We start from the raw sequence: 5578 nt of genomic DNA, 5'->3' as shown, positions 1-5578 counted from the left end.
GACAGAGAAAAACTCCACTATCAATATGTTCTAACAGGCCAACAATAGAAAATGGTCCAAGATATTCTCCATACATGAGCTGATCCAATGATTTTGCTTGAAATCCTTAAAGGACACCTGAAAGATGATGTCACCGATCCCTCTCAAGCAGTCAAAGCATCATATCTGTCCTCTGCCCTTATTTATCTGCAGCCTGAAATGCCACAGGCAGGTATTTCAAAGATTTGTGCAATCACAATCTTTTTGATATCCCAGAAATAATGGGGGGAGCCCTCTAAAATGCCATTGTTTTAGTTGTATTATAGTTTATCTGCAAATGGGTTTCTTTGCAGTATTGGACTCAAGATCTCAGCATCAGCATCTTAACAAGAGTAGATAGACACCTCTGATCCAAATTTGTGGAGGATAATCTGGATTATCCAACTGGTCAGTTGAATTATGATAGATAAATTATACAAGAGTGAAGCTATAATATCCTCCAGAGGTATTTCACAAGAAGAGTATTCCACTCCTCTGCTCACAACAGAATACCTTATTTCACCAGGCTTGAAATTTTGGGTTTAGACAATTTAGAACTACACTGCCTTTGGTCTGACCTAAGCGTAGTACACAAAATTATCTGCTACCACATCCTACCTGTCAATGACTACTTCAGCTTCAACTGCAATAATACACAAGCACACAATAAATACAAACTTAAGGTGAACCGTTCCAAACTCGATTGGAGAAAATACAACTTCAGCAACAGAGTGGTCAATGCCTGGAATGCACAACCAGACTCTGTGGTTTCTTCCCCAAACCCCCAAAACGTTAACCTTAGTCTGTCTATTATCGACCTCACCCCATTCCTAAGAAGTCTGTAAAGGGTGTGTATAAGCACACCGATGTGCCTACTGTCCCAGTCCTACTGTCCCCATTTATTTGTATCCATTTCCTGTATTCATAATCATGTTTATATTTATATCTGTTATCTTATACATGTTTGACAAACTAAATAAAAATAAATAAATAAATAAATAATTTTTTGCCCTCTGGTCACAACCAGGCTTGGTGAGACATCATGAATGAGAACAACTTCAGTAGCAATAGACAAAGCACTTAGACTTATATACCGCTTCAAATTCTTTACAGCCTTCTCTTAGCAGTTTACAGAGTCAGCAAATTGCCCCTAACAATCTGGTTCCTCAATTTACCGACCTCAGAAGGAGGGCTGAGTCAACCTTGAGCCAGTGAGACTCGAACTGCCAAACTGCTGGCAGTCGGCAGTCAGAAGAATTAGCCTGCTTTAATTGCATCAAGTACATATTGAATTGGTTATTTTCTAGTTTAGTCTAGTGAAAAGAAAGACTGGGGTGATATGATAAAAGTCGCATAATATTTGAGGGGCTGTAATAAAAAAGGGGGATCAATGTATTCCGCAAAACACCTGAAGGCAAGATAAGAAATAATGAATGGTATAGGGTCTAGCTAGAGATATGTTCCCTGATTTATTCAGCTAGAGAGATGTTCCCTGAAAATGGGCTCCAGCACGAGTCTGCAAGCTTGGAAGACAAAACCTCTGGTCCCAGTGACTGACCAGATTGGATCCTGCAACATTATCCTGGGACACATATATTCAACTTCATTCAGGAGACCTCACAACCTGCTGTCCCAAAGGAGCTTTTTCAGGAGGCAACTGGACTATCTTGTTTTTTTCTTTGAAGACGTTTTGCTTCTCATCCAAGAAGTTTCTTCAGCTCTGACAGGACAGTAGGGAACAGAAGGATTTATACTCCTTTAAATAATAGGAAGACTGGTACTTGAATGGCATATTGTGACTTTGAATAACTAAATAATGAAGGGCTATGCCTTATATAAACTTGAGTACTAATATTAGGATTAGCAATAGTTAGCCGATTAGAAGTTAGAATAGAGGTAGAAATAAGAAATAGGGGGAATATTAGCAGATACAATATATATATAATATATAAACCCCCAACCAGTGATGTGTTGCCCCCAATTTGCACCAGTTCTATAGAACCGGTAGTAAAACCGTTGGGAGGCTCTGCCCGCCAACCCTAATGTCATCAAAATGCTTTTGCGCATGTGCAGAAGCTTCTGCGCTTGCACAGAATAGCATGCGGCCCCGCTGCGAACTGGTACTAAAGGTAAGTAGAACGCACCAATGGCCCCAACTATTTATCTATATATACCAGTAACACAGGGACTCTCACAAGGACACACATACCAAACACTTGGAAATATTTGGAGGAGGCTTTACACACAGCCTCAGAGATAAAAAGGCCAAAGGGGTCCCATTCCACCAACTACATCCACAGAAAAAGAAGAGGGACCCCAAGAAACACCCCAAACCAGATTCTGGGTGGGGGCTGGTAAGAAATTAGGTCATACCACCCACCATGCTGTGGGCTCTGTCATAAATCACAGCCCACTGATGATTTAATAAAATAAGAAACTTCAAAATGCAAAGAATCTGAGTGTCTTACATGAAAGTGGAAGGGCAACACAGAGAATGTCAACGAAAAAAACAAAGAAAATTTGTATTCACTCTATAATTTTATCCCTATTTACCTCATGATACATTCCATAGGCTGTAACGTTCCAGTCTCTTAGTCAGCTCTAACCCAAACACTGATATTGCTAAACAGATAGAAAATTTCACTTCAGGCCAAGCAATTTCAAAAATTGCCAACAGGTCCTACTCTTAAAATTAGGCAAGTTTCAAGATTACTGATTTGCTCCCTTGGTGTTAGAAGACAGGAAGTACTAGAGTCAGGGGTGGGCTGCTGGGGGTTCACAGGGGTTCAGTAAGATTCTGTGTAGTTTGGAGAATCCCCAAATCCCACTCCTGGCTGGCCCCACCCACCCCACCCTGTCCCTTGAAGGAGTCCCCACACAGCCCGTTTTAGATGCAGGTAAATGTATGGCGCATGCAGAGGCTTGGTTAGGGTGAAAAATGGGCCTACAAGAGGACCTACCAGAACCTGGGGAGGCAGTTTTCACCCTCTCAGAGGCTCAAGGAAAGCCTCCAGAGCCTAGGGAGGGCAAAAATGCCCCCCCACTGTGGTGCAGGAGACCAGCTAGGCCACACCCATCATGGCCACACCCACCCAGCAACCGGGCAAAGAACCCCTTGCTAAAATTGTTGAAGCCCACCCCTGACTAGAGTTATGTGTCATCACCCTAGTGTAAGGTGACCAGACGTCCCGCTTTTGGCGGGACAGTCCCGTTTTTGAGCAATTTGTCCCGCGTCCCGCGGCGTTTCAAAAAAGTCCCGATTTTTTTTGAGCCCCAGCTGATGGCTAGAAGAAAAAAAAAATGTTTAAACTCTTGCCCGGGGCTTCAAAGGGCCGCCCTACAGGCAATCAGTGTAAAGCAGTTTTTTTTTCCCCTAGCTAAGCTTCAGAAACGAAACCGAAACCAGGGTCTTTGGTGCAGCGTGACAAAATGAGGCAGAGAGAGATTTATTTTTATTTTTATTTTTCCTCCCCAAAAAAGGTAGGTGAAAAACTGCAAACAATGGGAAATTTAGGAGGAGAGTTCAAGATTTTAAAACACAAAGGAAAAAAAGCTGTATTTAACTAGGGAATTGTAATAATTGAGATACTATTAATTGTATATTGTGTTGAAAGCAGAAATGGTTAAGTTGTGGTTCGGAGGAATATATGGGAGAAATTATTTGGTTTATTATTATTGGTAAATATAATTAATTGATTTGTAAGAAATTGGATTGCATGGAAATAATTGGAATATTCATGTTCATATTGATTAATATACAAAAAAGATAGTTTTATAACTAATTGATTTATATTAAAATGTTGAATTTGTATTAAACAACTGTATTACATAATTACATAATTAAACAATGTGAGGATGGATATAAAAATAGATGACAATGGGAAGGGGTATAATATAGAATAGAAGGGAAAAATTGAATTTGATTAAGATTAGAGATGAGGATGAAGGGTAATATTGGTTTTTTTAAAAAATAGATGAGGAATAAATATGGCAAAAAGGAAATATAGAAATTGTAAATTTAATTGAAATGACTAAACGCTGTTTAAATTTGTGAACCAGCCAAATATTCTGTTCAAAGAAAATACATTGTATGTTTGTATGTGTGTTTCTAATTATTGCTATTTATTCATATTTGTTCTCTTTTATTCTTTAAAGTTTAACAATTTATTCTTTATCTTAATATCTTTATATTTGCTTGGGGTTGGCTTTCTTCCCTTTCATCTTTTTTATTGTACAGCAATCTTTCTCCTCAAACCTACCACCTCTCTCTTTTCTTTCCTTCTTACTTTCTCTTCCCCCCACCCTCTTTTTCTCCTCCCTACTTCCTCTTTCTTTCTCCTTCTCCTCCTCTCTTCCTCCCTCTCTTACCCTCACTCCTACTCTAATTTCCATTCCTTCATCCCTCTCTATTGCTGTAATCCTTTAATGCATATGGACTACTCAGAGGGCTGAAAAAGTTATTTTTGACTGGTCCTCACACTTTTGACCAGTCCTCGAACTTATGACTGTCCTCACATTTTACATTTTTGCCCTATCTTGTCACCATGTTGAAGAGAAGCAGTTGTGAAATGAGTGACATGGTTGTTAAGAATGCTGCATGGGCATAAATGTGAGGATGGTCATAAGTGTGAGGACCAGTCAAAAGTGTGAGGACCTGTCAGAAATGACTTTTCAGCCCTCTGAGTAGTCCCTATACACATAGCCATGGCCACCCGGTCACATGACCAGGTAGCCACGCCCACCCAGTCACATGGCCTCCAAGCCACGCCCACACAATAAGCCACGCCCACAATGGTGTCCTTCTTACCAATGTTAAAATCTGTTCACCTTACCCTATAGACATAGCCATGGCCACCCGGTCACATGACCAGGTAGCCACGCCCACCCAGTCACATGACCAGCTAGCCACACCCACAAAATAAGCCACGCCCACAATGTCCCTCTTTACCAATGTTAAAATCTGGTCACCTTACCCTAGTGTATCACCAAACTCTGGGTGAACTTCCCAAACAGTCTCTGGGGACAAGAAGAGCAGAATTCAGTTTCCTGGGTGTTGTTTTATCTTCCTCCAGCATCACTTTTTGAATTTGTCTAGACAAAAATGACCACAACAGCTCCAGTGATGTATGTGAAGGAAATTTTTCACTAGCATGTTTTTTTTTTTTTCTAGCTACCTTTCCTCACAGGGAGCCCAGAAGAAGTTCAGAAGCCCCAGAGGACAAATTGCTTCTCACTATGATTATCAACATCCTGGTCTTAGCAGATCTTTTCTGCTACTTCTGCAGTGACTGCCTTTGATGTAAATATCAGGTTGAAGCAACAGGAAAGGGATCTTGCATCAGAAAAGTGCATGATAAATACCTCATATCACACTTTCTATGGCACACGTTTTGGGACAGGCAGGGGCCTTTCTTCCCTTTCAACTGAAGCGTGGTTTGTCTCTGTCTTTATCAGAAAAGCCACTGGCATTTTCATCCTGTTAGAGTGCTTTGAATTCTTCAACTTCTTCTTGTAGTTTTTGTTTAGAATCAGGAAGGGGACTGAATCGGGCCTATGAATT

Source organism: Pituophis catenifer, unplaced genomic scaffold, assembly GCF_029215685.1.
Source record: "Pituophis catenifer annectens isolate HBS135680 unplaced genomic scaffold, rPitCat1.0.hap2 SCAF_2, whole genome shotgun sequence".
Lineage (NCBI taxonomy): Eukaryota > Metazoa > Chordata > Lepidosauria > Squamata > Colubridae > Pituophis > Pituophis catenifer.
Note: the sequence above shows the minus strand (reverse complement) of the source record.